Below are 12,391 nucleotides of genomic sequence, written 5' to 3'. Positions count from 1 at the left end.
TCCACCTTCCGCTGCCCCAAGGCGGTCCACATCCTGCAGACCTCTAGTTCCCCGCCTCCTGCCTTTCTTTGGAGGTCCAGGGGCGCCTGCCCCAGATCTGCCATGGAGCGTCCTTAAGGACCTCGGGAAGTGGGGACTACAAGTGCTGATATCCAATGGCACCTCCACCCCCAGCTTCCAGAGCACTGCTGCGGCTGACCACTCTAGCCTTACAAGCCCGCATAGTCAAACACTTCGTGACAGCCTCTTAGGAATAGCTTGTGTCATACCAGGTACCCTTCCCCCAGTCCACGTGCCCCAGACAGAGCCACATGGTCCAGTCACTTGTACCCTCTGGAAATGCAAGCAGCGACTGGGTCCTGGGGTCACAGAGTCCTCACCCTTGGAGAAGAGAGGGTTCCCCTGCAGAACCAGCTTTTAGGGTCCCTGCATGACACCCTTCTTTCCTCGTTTTCTTTCTGTCTCTACTACTTTTCCCCATCATCAGAGAACCAGCAAAGGGCGTGAGCAGAGCCTGCTGGGGTGGAGGGGCTTGTGGTTATCAGCTCTCTCTGGGCTTCACGAGGCGGGGGGGGGGGGCGGGGGGATAAACCTTGGGTTGCTCATTCATTCAGCGAACACTGGTTGGTGGTGGTGCGGTGACAGACCTGCCAGGACAGACAAGGACAGCTCCCAAAAGCTCCTCTTCAGCTGGGGAGAGGCAGGACCAGAAAACACTGGCCAGTGCCTGGCTACAGTCTGTGAGCAGACCGGGCAGGAGCAGAGCAACGGAGAGATGCAGGGTGACAGCAGAGACTACTTTAGACAGAATGAGAGGGGACCGGGAGGAGTGAGGTGACACTGAGGCCCGAGCAAAGGGCAGATCTGGAAAGAGACCTTGCTAGGTGGACAGAACAGCCATGCAGTGGCCGGAAAGCAGAAGAGAGGTGTGGTGGAGGAACAGCGAGACAGCCAGGAGTGCTGGGCCAGGGGCCCTGTGGGCTGTGTGGGCTTTGGCAGCGTGGCCCTGGGTCACTGCTCGATCTTCGCTGCATCAGACTGCACCTTCCTCGTCCATCTGAGGACTGGCGCAGGAGCTTACTTGCTCATTATCTGTCTAATCATCAAGGTCCAAATCAAGGCAAGACTGTGCTGCCTGCCCCGGCCAGCAGCTCCCACAGTGCTAGGCACATCCAGAGAAGCCCTTTCCCTGATGGAGGAACTCAGGGTAATCCTGCGGGTTAGATCTGATCATTTCATAGAGTCAGGTTATTGTCCACACGGATGACTGCAGGACTAGTGAGCAGAGGTTCTTAAAACCTTGTGCATCTGAATCCTCTGGTGAGGGCTTGTTTTCACCCTGGGAGTGTCTGACTCAGTGGGTCTGGAGTGGATCCCTTCTGGCAGGTTCTTTGGTGGTGCTGATGCTGTGGATCTGGGGATCATGCTTTGAGAATCTCCGATATTGGAGACTTGAGCTCCAACCCAGTTGGGTCTGACTGCAGAGCCCACGTAGGTCCAGTGAAGGACGCAAGCAGCTGCCTGTTGTGTAGGATCTAAGACCTTATGGTGTCTCTGGAGAGGAGCTGTCCCTGGGGACTGGGCCTAGCAGAACACCACACTCCTGGATCAGATGTTGGCATGGCCTGCAGACAGGAGACCAGCACTCTGCACAGACCATCAGCAAGGACATTGCTTCCCTGCTGCCCCTTCCTGCCCCCAACATGCATCCACATGCCATGCTGCACTCCAGTTCCACTGCTGCCGGATCTTATCCGTGACTGTGCTAAATGACATCCAATAAAATCCTTCTAAATCCTTTTAAGGAATTCCCTCTGCAGTTCCTCCCTCTCTTAGAGCCTTGCAGATTTCCAGCTCTTCTCTTCAATTTTATCTTCATTCTCTTCCTGGGGAACATCCCTTCCCAAGCTGCCATGTGGGAATGGGTGTTGAGGACACCGGGCAGGTGTTCTGAAGACAGGAGCTTCTGATGCTTGCTGAGCACCTACTGGGTGCTAGGTGCCCACTGGTGATCTGTAGCTATCAGGCACACACAGGGTTCATGGGGGCCCTGGCCCACAGACTTGTTTTACTTGTCTCTACTGGGTTAAATTAAAAAAAAATTTAATATGAGTTGTCAGTCTTTAAACATCTGGAAATTTCACATAAAATTTTTTTCTTTTAAGATACTGGCAGATCTGGCCAACACCCTTTACCTGAGTAATGGGCTGGTACTGGGTCCTGGCACCCTTTTGCCTGTCCCTATGGTTTGTCCCTCTGCTCTCATCATGTCACTGAAATTGCCACCAGGCCTCTGGAAGGCATAGTTGGTGGCTTGTCATCTTGACAAATTGACTAGGGCCACCTGGTAGATGGCAAAGCTGGAAAGGAACTGACCCTAGGCTATCTGACCCCAAAGCCCAAGCTTACCACTGAGAAACAAGCTGCTGTAGATGCTGGGGGCAGGTGGAGATGGGGCGTCACTGGCCCAGGACAGGCCTTAAAAGGGAGTTACTGTCAGCGGTTTATGAATGTGTTTTCCTCCCCATCCATAACCAGCTGTCAGCAAGTCAGAACGACCTGGGTTGTTTTTCCATGGCAGGAAGGGTTATTCACAGCTGTCTACATTGTTTTAATCTACTCCCCTTGAGATGAAAAGGTTTAGATTTGATTAGGATTGAGGATTCTCTGGAAGGGGTGCAGGGTTGGGGTTGTCCCTGTTCAGAGTCGCTGTCCTGGCAGGGGGTCTCACTGGGGTATAGTTAGTTGAGGAGAGTGGGCTGGTCTCTGACTCGGGTCTCCATGAGAAGGGGGATGAGGACATTTCCTTGCTGTGCCCTAGTTACTATACTGCCTCCCCTTTCTGTGCCTCCAATGCCCAACCCCAGCCCTCTCTGGGGAGTCAACTCCCTGTGGATTTCCACCTGACCCTGGGCTCTGTCCATTGTCACCACAGGACCCCTGGTTCAGGCTGGAATCAGGGTGCAGTGGGTGAGGTTGAAGCACGAAAGGGTGTGATTATATTTAATTTTTTAAAATTTGACATTTTACTTATCATGGATATTTTGGTACTAATTTTGATTTTTAAAAATATTGTGTCAAGATGTATCTTAGTTACTTTTCTTGTTGCTGAGACAAAATACCCAACACCCAAAGTTAAAGGGGGAAAGGTTTATTTAGCTCACAATTTATAGAGGTTTCAGTCCATAATTGGCTGGCTCCAAGGCAGAGATGGCAAACAGGCGTCACAGAAGAGAAACAACATGGCATGGACAAGGTAGCAAAAGCAATAAAAGGGCTTAACAGTGTCTTTCTGCCCCTTTTATCTTATTCAGACTACTTAGGGTGGGTAGCACTCACACCCTTAATCCTAGTGCCCTTGGGCCTAGCCCCACTGTGAATCAATCCTACGCTAGAGTCAGCCACCTCTCAGAAAGCACGAGGCTTTTAGGGGCCACCTAAACACAAACCATAACTAGATTTTACTGATCTTCATTACTGAGCTTTTTGGCACTCCGTGACTTTTGGATCCCCCCTGTCTCTCCCTGGCTCCAGCCCCTGACCGGGATTCAGGAGACCTGGATCTGGTCCAGTGTGTGCCACTAGGCTAAAGTCCCTTTGTACTCCGAGCCTCTCAGCCCAGGGAGAAGCCTTGCTGTCCAGGCAAGGGGACACCAGACTGTAGTTCTGTGGTGATCCAGGAGGCCCACTAAAACTGTGACTGTCCTGACCCGGCCTTTGTGGGATGTCACTCCCCATCCTGTCCCTGGCACCCCAGGGGAGTGGCAGACTCTCCATGGCTGCTGTGTGTAATGAGCATCTGTGCCTGTCCTGGGGGAAATTCAGTTTTGGAGGTGGGGTGTGACACCTCGTTCTTGGATGTCTTGCTTCTTGTTCTTGGTTTTGTTCACGGGCTCATTTGACAGCATCCTTTAAGGTGACGGAGCCCGCCGTCACTTGTCGAACAGCACCTGAATGGGGGAGTGAGGATGAAGAAAAAGAAAGACAAAGAGATAGAGTCAGGAGGGTTCCCAGAGACCGAGCACCCAAGTTTATTGTTCTCCTCTCTTTTATACAGCAGGTGAGTTTGGTTGTTAATCATGACCCTTATCCAGAGACACCTGCTTCCTTGTTTTCTGGTTCTTTGGGAATTCCCCACCCTCATGGGCTTCCTTGTTTCTCGGGGTTACAGAACGTTCATCACGTTCCAGGGCAATCTAATTCGGCAAGGACGCGGTTCCTCATAACATAGTCTCCTTGCTCTATACAGTGGAGGGTAAGATTCAAAATGGAGCTTGTTTGGATAACACCACTCTCCACACACCGCTCTCCACATTAAGGGCCTCCGCTGAGTCAAGCACTGAGCAAAGACGAGCATAGGAAAGACGGGTTTCCAGCCCTGGCGGGCCTGACTTGCTCTCCTGGAGAAGGTGCCAGGGCTGAGGGCACTCTTCTTGGGCGGAGGACTCTGGGGGAAGGAGAGCCTGGTCCAGGGCCCATCTCCCCTCCCTGCAGTGTCCAGATACCGCAGCCCTGAGGGGGCGCCTGCCCCCCTTCCTAACCACTCTCCTCCAGAGAGTGCTGCGGAGACAACTCACAGAGCGAAGCTCGGAGCTGAAGCGCTCCCGTCTTCTGACTCCTCTCCCTCCTCTGTTCCTCCACAATTGGCCAGGAGGCTCCCATTCTTGCAGGAGATGACCCCTGCCTGGGACTCTCAGAAAGAGACAGGGAGGGGGTACCCCGTTCCCTCAAGTGAGAAGTGGGAACTTACTGCTATGGTTTAAATCTGGTTTGTCCCTTCTGGAAGTCCAGGTTGAAACTTGATCTCCCCAGGATGTATGAAGATGCTCGATTCAGCTGTGGTGTCTGGAGGTGGAACCAGCGTTTAGGTGGTGATTAGGTGTAGATGAAGTCGTGAAGGCGGAGACCCCAGGACTGAACTCTGGTGGCTTTGTAAAATGAATGAGAGAAGCCCAGCACAGTAGCTTATGCCTGCAATCCCAGCCACTCAGGAAGCCGAGGAGTTGGAGGCCAGTCTGAGCACACACACCTCTTCTCTGTCTCAGCAGGTGACGCCCTGTGCCACCCTGGGACTCCAACCACAAGTCATTGCCTGATGCAGCCCCAGACCTTGGACCGGAACCGTGAGCCTAAACAAATGTTTTCTTTAAAACATACCCAATTGGTGGCATTGTGTTATTAGCTACAGAAAATGGAGTAGGGCACAGGTTATCTTGCTAGGGTTTCCATATTTTAAAAATAATGACTTATGTGGCAATATTTGAAAAATCCTGATTTTCACATTAAAAATCTGGATTTCTGGCTTTCTTCGAAAACTTAGAAGATGTGGCAATCTGAGCCTGTGTTCCTGCCTGGCAGAAATTGACTGGAGCAGCTAGCATTTCTTCCTTTAGAGGTGGCTTGGCTCTCCAGTTCGCCACAATCCCCATCACTCCTTAGTGCAGCCGCGGCTCCCTTTACATACTTGCTTTACCTGCTGGACCCTTCCAGACACCCAAGTTTAACCTCTGTTTCCCAATTTCTTGAGAGAGAGCTCGTCCAAGTGCTGTGCACCAGCAGATACTTAGCACGGCTCAAGGAGAGGGCGGGCATGGAAAGTGTGAATGCCAAAGATTGTTGGGTGGGTGGCAGGAAGGGAAGTTCGGGCAGAAGGGTGTTGCTATGAATCCAGTCCTTAGAAATAGCATTCATGAACTTAGATGGTTGATTGAATTTGGCTAGTATTCTGTGCCCTTACCTGTACAGAAATGTCTTTATGTGAATACAAAATAACGCATTTATAAAAATAAAAATAATCTAAGCTGGGCACAGTGGCTTACTTCTGCTACTCAGGAGGCTGAGGCAGGAGGATCCCTTGAGTCCATGAGGTTAAGGCCAGTCTGGGCAATGTAATGAGCCCCTGAGTTTCAAAAACAAAAACAAAAAAATTAATTTAGTGAGAGCACTTACTATGCAGCTGATACTGTTCTAAGGCCTTTATGTTTTAAGTCTACAATAACCTCACATAGTGGGTGTGATGATTTCCTCTGTCTTCAGGACATGGGAATTGAGACACAGGTAAATACAAGGCCGGGGAGCTGGGAAACAGGAAGCTGCGATGACAAAGGGGCAGAATGACCCAAGGCCTGGGCTGGATGGGAGGATGAGTTCTGTCCCTGTCTTCCTCCCTCCCCGAATTAAGGTGGCCCTGCTCCTCTGCTCCGGCCCGGTCCCTGGGGCTGTCCCGTCCCCTGCTGCAGGGAGGAGCACGTCAGGTGGAGGCTGTCATTCTCTGGCCCAGGGTGCAGGCAGTGCCTGCAGGTCTGTTGTTGGGGCTGGTTGATCCCGAGACACGCATGAGTGCCTGGCCAGGGGAGGATGGGCTGGGGTGGGCAGCACAGAAAGCAGTGGTCCTGCTGGCCATGGCCATGCCCAGCAGACAGCCCACAGGTCCTGGGAGTGCAGGGCCCCAGCTGGCCCCAGGCATGAGCTCATTCCGTGTCCCCAGATCTGAGGTCAGCGCCTCGGTGAACCACTCCGAGCATCTGTCTTGCTGCAGTGGAAGATTTTGAGTCCCCTTGCTGTTATTTTGCATTGCTTCTGGGCTCTGTTCCCTCTTATTTCATTTTCATCTGAAATCCTGAGCTCACCGTCCTCAGCAGCTGACGGGGCCATTTATTTCCGAGGCTGCAGCCAGCGCAGGGCTGCAGGCAGCCGACAGCCAGCCGAGGGGAGCGCACTGGGCGTTTGCCGCCTTGTTTTTATCCCTCAGTCAGAGAAGGGAGAACATCTTCATTTGGCAGCAGCAAAGCTGTTGGAGCCTGGGAGGTTCAGCCCTCATCCTCTCTGGCCAGAGACACAGTTTTGTTTTGCGCTGCAGTGCGCCATCCATCGGTTGTTTGTTCTTTGGGTCCCAAAACCTTGAGAGAGTGTGGTCTGTGCTCTGCAATGGTCCTGTCAAAGGCTCCTGGAAGGTCCTGGTAGGGACAACTCCTGCTGACCCAGTTGTCAGACCGGTTGTCAGTGTTCAGATGATGAGCAGAGGCTCGGACAGGGTTGGGGACCTGTGGGGATTACACTGCAAAGACGGGTGTATCCGCCACACAGCCCTTCGTTCCACACCAGCCACCTGGAATGCTCTCCCACCAGCCCCGCACGGGGAGCCCTCTCTTTCCCTTCCAGCCTTAGATGTTCCCTCCTTAGAGAGGCTGCCCCGGACCCAGACACTGCTGTCAAAGGCACCCCAAGGCCCTGAGTGACAGGCACAGCTGCTCTGTCACATGCTTCATTTTCTTGTCTTCAGAGCTCTCATAAGTCCCTGTGATGGCCATAGGGCTTCATCTGTCTTATTCACTGCTTTTTTCAAGAACCCAGAACTTGGGAGTCCTCAGTAATTCTATATGGAAGGAAGGGGTGACCCACCCAGGGGGAACTCAGGGGGCTTCAGGGCACCCTTAAATGAGGAGACTTTTCAGCAGGCAGTGGAGATTTAAATGCCTGTAGGGTCACTTTCATCTGCTTTAGGTAAGACTTTATTTGTGGGGAGAAAATCCACTCCAAATAGTGCTTCCATGACGGATGTCTGGCCCTGTGTCTACTGGTGCCTTTAGAAGCATTTCTGTACCCTATGCCTTGTGGACTAAGCTGTCCCTGCAGAAACCGGAAGTCCCGTTAAGTCTGGTTCTTCTCAATCTGGCTTCTGCAAGGAGAATCCACTGTTGAAAAGTCTAGGGGACAGCTTCCCTGATTCCAGTGCCCATGAGCTTAAAAAATAACTTTAAAATGGCATAGTTTATACACAGTGAAGTGTACAGGTCGTAAGTGAGCAGTTGCATCAGCTTTGACAAATGTCCGCGTCTGAATAACATGGGCACCTGGCCAAATAGGGAACATTTCTGTCGCCCTAGAAAGTCCCCTCTTGCTCCTTCCTATCAAGAGCCCTCTTCCCAGGCCTGGCCACCCAACAGGCAGCCATTGCTCCAATTGCTCTCTTTGTATTTCAGCTTTGGCTCTTCTTAGAATTTCATGTAATGGAAGTATACAGAATGTGCCCTTTTGTGTCTGGCTTGTTTTGTTCAGCATGAGGTTTGACGCCTGCCACTCTTTAGTCACGTGTATCAGTGGTCCATTGCTTTCTCTGCTGAGTCATGTTCCATTGGAAGGATTGGCCACACTTTTTGTGTTCATTCACCTGTTGATGGCTATTTGGGTTATTTCTAGTTATAGGCTACTATGGATGGAACTGCAATGAGTTTTATTTTATTTTATGTTTTGTACTACTAGGGATTAACCCAGGGCCTTTGCACCGAGCCCTTTAAATTTTTTTTCAAGACAGGGTCTCACCAAGTTGCTAAATTGCCTAGGTTGGGCTCAAACTTGATATCTCCCTGCATTAACCTCTCACAGTGCTGATATACGAGTCTTTTTGTAGACACACACACTCATTTTGCTTGGTAAACTTCTAGGAGTGGACTTGCTCGGTAAAAGATCCCAAGTTCTCAAGCACAGTGTTACCCTAGCTCCCTGTCCTGGAGTCTCCTGTCTGTATAGGTGTGGCAGCAGACAGCTTGCCATGGTAACCAGTGCAAGGGCAAAACCCACTGTTATTTGTAGCACTGTGCGCAGTAGCTGACTCATATCGTGTGTTGAACACATGGAAGGGCAGAGGAATGAATCCTGTTTTGACAAATGGTTGTTAGGAGATGATTCTCATGGTGTCTCATGTTTCTGCACATCTTGAGAGCAAAGCTACTACTTGTTTTGCTCTTAGAGGACCCCTTTAAAATGAATGGCCTTGGAAGACAGAGATATGTCTCTCTCTAGACCAAAAAGCTGTCATATTTATTATCCATTATAAACAATCAGTTTTTGATTATTGTTCAGCTTTACAAAGGAAGGAAATTCTGACATATTGTACATATAGGCGAACCTTGAAGACATCATGCTAATGAAGTAAATAAGACACAAAAAGTCAAGCACTGTAAATTCTACTTATAGGAGATACCTAGGGTAATTGTCTTAGTCATTTCTCCATACTGGGACAAAGTAGCTGACAACCTCAGCTTAAAGAAGAGAGGTTTATTTTTGGCTCACAGTTTCAGGGGGTTCATTCCATGGCCAACTGACTCCATGGCAGAAACCTTCAAGGCAGAGCCTACATGGTAGAAGGCCTGACTGAGGAAAGCTGCTCATGGTATGGCGTTCAGGAAGCAGAGAGAAGGGAGGAGCCAGGGTCAGGAGCACACCCTTCCAGGTCATGTGCCCAGTGACCACATCCAATCAGGCCCAACCAGCTAACAGCACGTTCAGCTATGAAGTCATCAGTAGAGGAATCTACCCAGCAGTATAGTCTGCCCTACCTGTCCCATCTACGAATACATGAGCTTTAGGGGGACACTTGAGATCTAAATCCTAACAGAATCAAGTTCATAGAGAGGGAAAAAGGAATGGTGGTGGCCAGTGGTGGGGGAGGGGATAGGGAGTTACTGCTCGGTGGGTGTAGGCTTTTGGTTATTCAAGATGAGAACCTTCCGGAGATCTCTTATTCAGCGACGAGAATGTCCACAACACTTAGAAATAGTTAAGATGGTAAAATTTGTTTTAGAACCATTTATTAGCTCTTTCCTTTTTAAGGTTTCTTATTAGTTATGAAGATTAATGGATTTCATTTTGGCAGATTTGTACATGCGCATAACGGGCTTTGATCATTTCCACCCGCCCACCCCCTTGCTCCAGCCTCCCCCTAATTTCACTTTTTGGGGGAGGGGATTCAATGTGTACACTTTGCTCATATCCATCCCTCCTTCTCTCTTACTCCCCTCCTCTCGTCTAATAATACTCTCCCTTCTACTTTCATGTCATCTCATTTCGATTTCACATATTAGGCAGAACATGTGATACTTGTGCTTCTGAGTCTGGCTCATTTTGTTCAACATGATGGTTTTTAGCTCCATTCATTTTCCTGCAAATGACAGAATTTCATTCTTCCTTGTAAGATGATACATTTTATGTTACATTTTTTTCCACACACGCAAAGAAGATTTGAGCTTCCTGAGCTCAGAGTCTCTCCTGTAATGCCACTAATTCACTGCACAGCTTTTCACCATCCTGAGGGAACTGGGGCTTCGAAAGCTGGTGCAAGAAAATGTTGCTGTGAAAATGTTGCATGAAATTGTTTCTGTGGCTCCTGCTGTTATCCTGAGTCATAAACTCTCCTTTGTCTCTGACCCAGGGGTCTTGTGTCTCCTGCTAGCATTCAGGAAACTGTGGCAGGCCAACTCACTGGCTTCCACATAGGAAGAACCTTATTGTTCACAGTTCCTGACAATAGTGATCTCAGTAATTGTTCCTTGCAGCACTTCTGACAAGTGTCTTTAGTACTTATCTGCCTCATTCAGCTCTAAGCTCTTTTATTCACAGCTGGATTCCCAGAGCAACACAGTACCTGGAACATACAAAATGCTCCATAAATATCTGTAGAAGGAATGACTGGATCAGTGAATAAATGACTGCCCCTTGAACTCGATCCTGCCATTTCTTCCTCAAGAAGGGACCTCCTAGCTCGTGTGGCAGTGCACACCTATAATCCCAGCTGCTTGGGATGCTGAGGCGGGAGGATCACAAGGTGGAGGCCAGCCTGGGTAACTTAGTGAGGCACTGTCTCAAAATGAAATTTTATAAAAGGGCTGGGGGCGTAGCTCAGTGGTAGAGTGCTTGCCAAGCATGTCTGAGGCTCTGGGTTCCATTCCTAGGACCACCACTAATAAACAAATAAAAAGAAGAGACCTGTTAGTGAGCCACCTTTGTTTGTGCCAGGTCAGCTCTAATCTTCCTTGCCACCCTCCTTGCGATTCTCCTGCACAGATGCTGCCCAGAGTGGTTTGGGAAGGAGCAAGGTCCTGCTTCCCTTGATCAGCCAGCTGTGGCTGGTGGTGGCCGGGTGTTGCACTGTTTCCTTTATAGAAGAAGAAAGAAAGAGAGGCTCACACAGGTAAAGGCTCCATGGAGCAGGCTGGGGCCTGGCCACTCACTCTGCAGTCATAGGCAGGTCCAGGTCCTGTGGCTTCTGCCTCTGGATGTCAGGGAGGTGGAACTTGGATGCATCTCCAGGGGTTGACAAGAAGGCCGGTCCACAGCAGTTCATTTGGATCTCCACCCAGCACTGGTTTTAAGTGGGTGTCACCCTGCTGGATGACCCTGGGGATCCCAAGCAGCTGGCTCTGAAGTGCTCAGGGCTGCAGCTGAGCTTGGCTTCCAGTGCTCTCTCGATGCTGTCCGGGACCCAAGGCCCTGATCTCTGGTGCCTGGCCCCCTCTGTGTCCCAGTTAAGCCACCTCTCCTGCCGCACCTCCAGGGTGGGACGTCTGGAAATTTCTGTTCTTCTTTCATACCATTATTATGGCAGAAACTTTATCCTTGGCTGCCCTTGGGACCTTCCCTGTTTATTTTCAAGAGCTGCCTTTAGAAGTAAGAAAAAATTTAAAAAGGAACTTTATCAATTTCTCCTTTCATTTATGCAGAGATGATTTTAATTCTCTTCCACACAATGTGAGTCTCTCTTACTGGGGGAAAGATTATGCAGAAGACAGGGAGAGAGGGCAGCAAAAGCATCAAGTCCATTTAGGAACAGTGGATTAGGTGAGGCAGAATCCGGGCTCCCAGACTGAGGCTTTTCTTAGCATTTCAAGTTACATCCTTGGGCGAATCAATAAATACTTTTTCCTCCCCTCCCCTCCCCCTCCCCCTCCCCCTCCCCCTCCCCCTCCTCCTTCTTCTGCTTTTTTTTGGGTGGCTACTAGGAATAGAACCCAGGAATTGTGTATGCTAGACCACTGAGTGCTCCACCACTGAGCTACATCCCCAGGTCTTTTAAAACAACTGTATTTTTAAATGTTGAGAAGGATCTCACTAAGTTGCCCAGGCTGGTTTTGAATGTGAGATTCTCTTGCCTCAGCCTGCCAGGTAGCTGGGATTATAGTCATCTGCCACCATACCCAGTCAATTCAATGAATATTCATTGAGCACCCACTACGTGCCAAGCACTTTGTTGTCTTGCAGACCCTGGCTATTTAGAAGATGTGCTTTCTTTCGCACGGTAAAGCGAGTCACTCTTAAATTTCCTTTCATGTGGCCTGATGCATCTTTTAGTGAAAAGAAAAAAGATAGCCATCAGCAGCAGTAGTGGTTTCTGCAGCCATTGATCTGCTCACTCATTCATCTTTAAACACACATTTATTGGGCAGTTAATCTGTGCCAAGCCTTCTACCAGACCTTGGGGACATGGCTTTGACTATGACAGGGAAAGATCTCTGCCTTCCAGTACCGGTGTCTGAGACAGGCAGTGAACAAGTGAGCAAGTGTGTCTGTAGTGACAGGTGGTGACAGACACAGGGAGGAACAGGAAGGCGGTGAG

At 49.9% G+C, this 12,391-nt stretch overlaps 1 long non-coding RNA gene across 1 annotated transcript in view; it reads left to right on the top strand.

The window, feature by feature from the left end:
- The first annotated feature begins 4,128 nt into the window (after positions 1-4,128).
- Positions 4,129-12,391, top strand: part of LOC110344580 (uncharacterized) — an 85,567-nt gene continuing 77,304 nt past the window's right edge. Inside the window, exons 1-2 of the long non-coding RNA XR_002387238.2 lie at positions 4,129-4,409; positions 5,049-5,123. This is a non-coding gene — a long non-coding RNA (uncharacterized LOC110344580). The remainder of the gene's footprint in view (positions 4,410-5,048; positions 5,124-12,391) is intronic.

The sequence above is a fragment of the Heterocephalus glaber genome, unplaced genomic scaffold (genome assembly GCF_053883595.1).
Source record: "Heterocephalus glaber isolate CG9 unplaced genomic scaffold, H.glaber_assembly_v1.0 deba00001673, whole genome shotgun sequence".
NCBI lineage: Eukaryota > Metazoa > Chordata > Mammalia > Rodentia > Bathyergidae > Heterocephalus > Heterocephalus glaber.
This window is presented reverse-complemented; position numbering and strand designations above follow the sequence as displayed.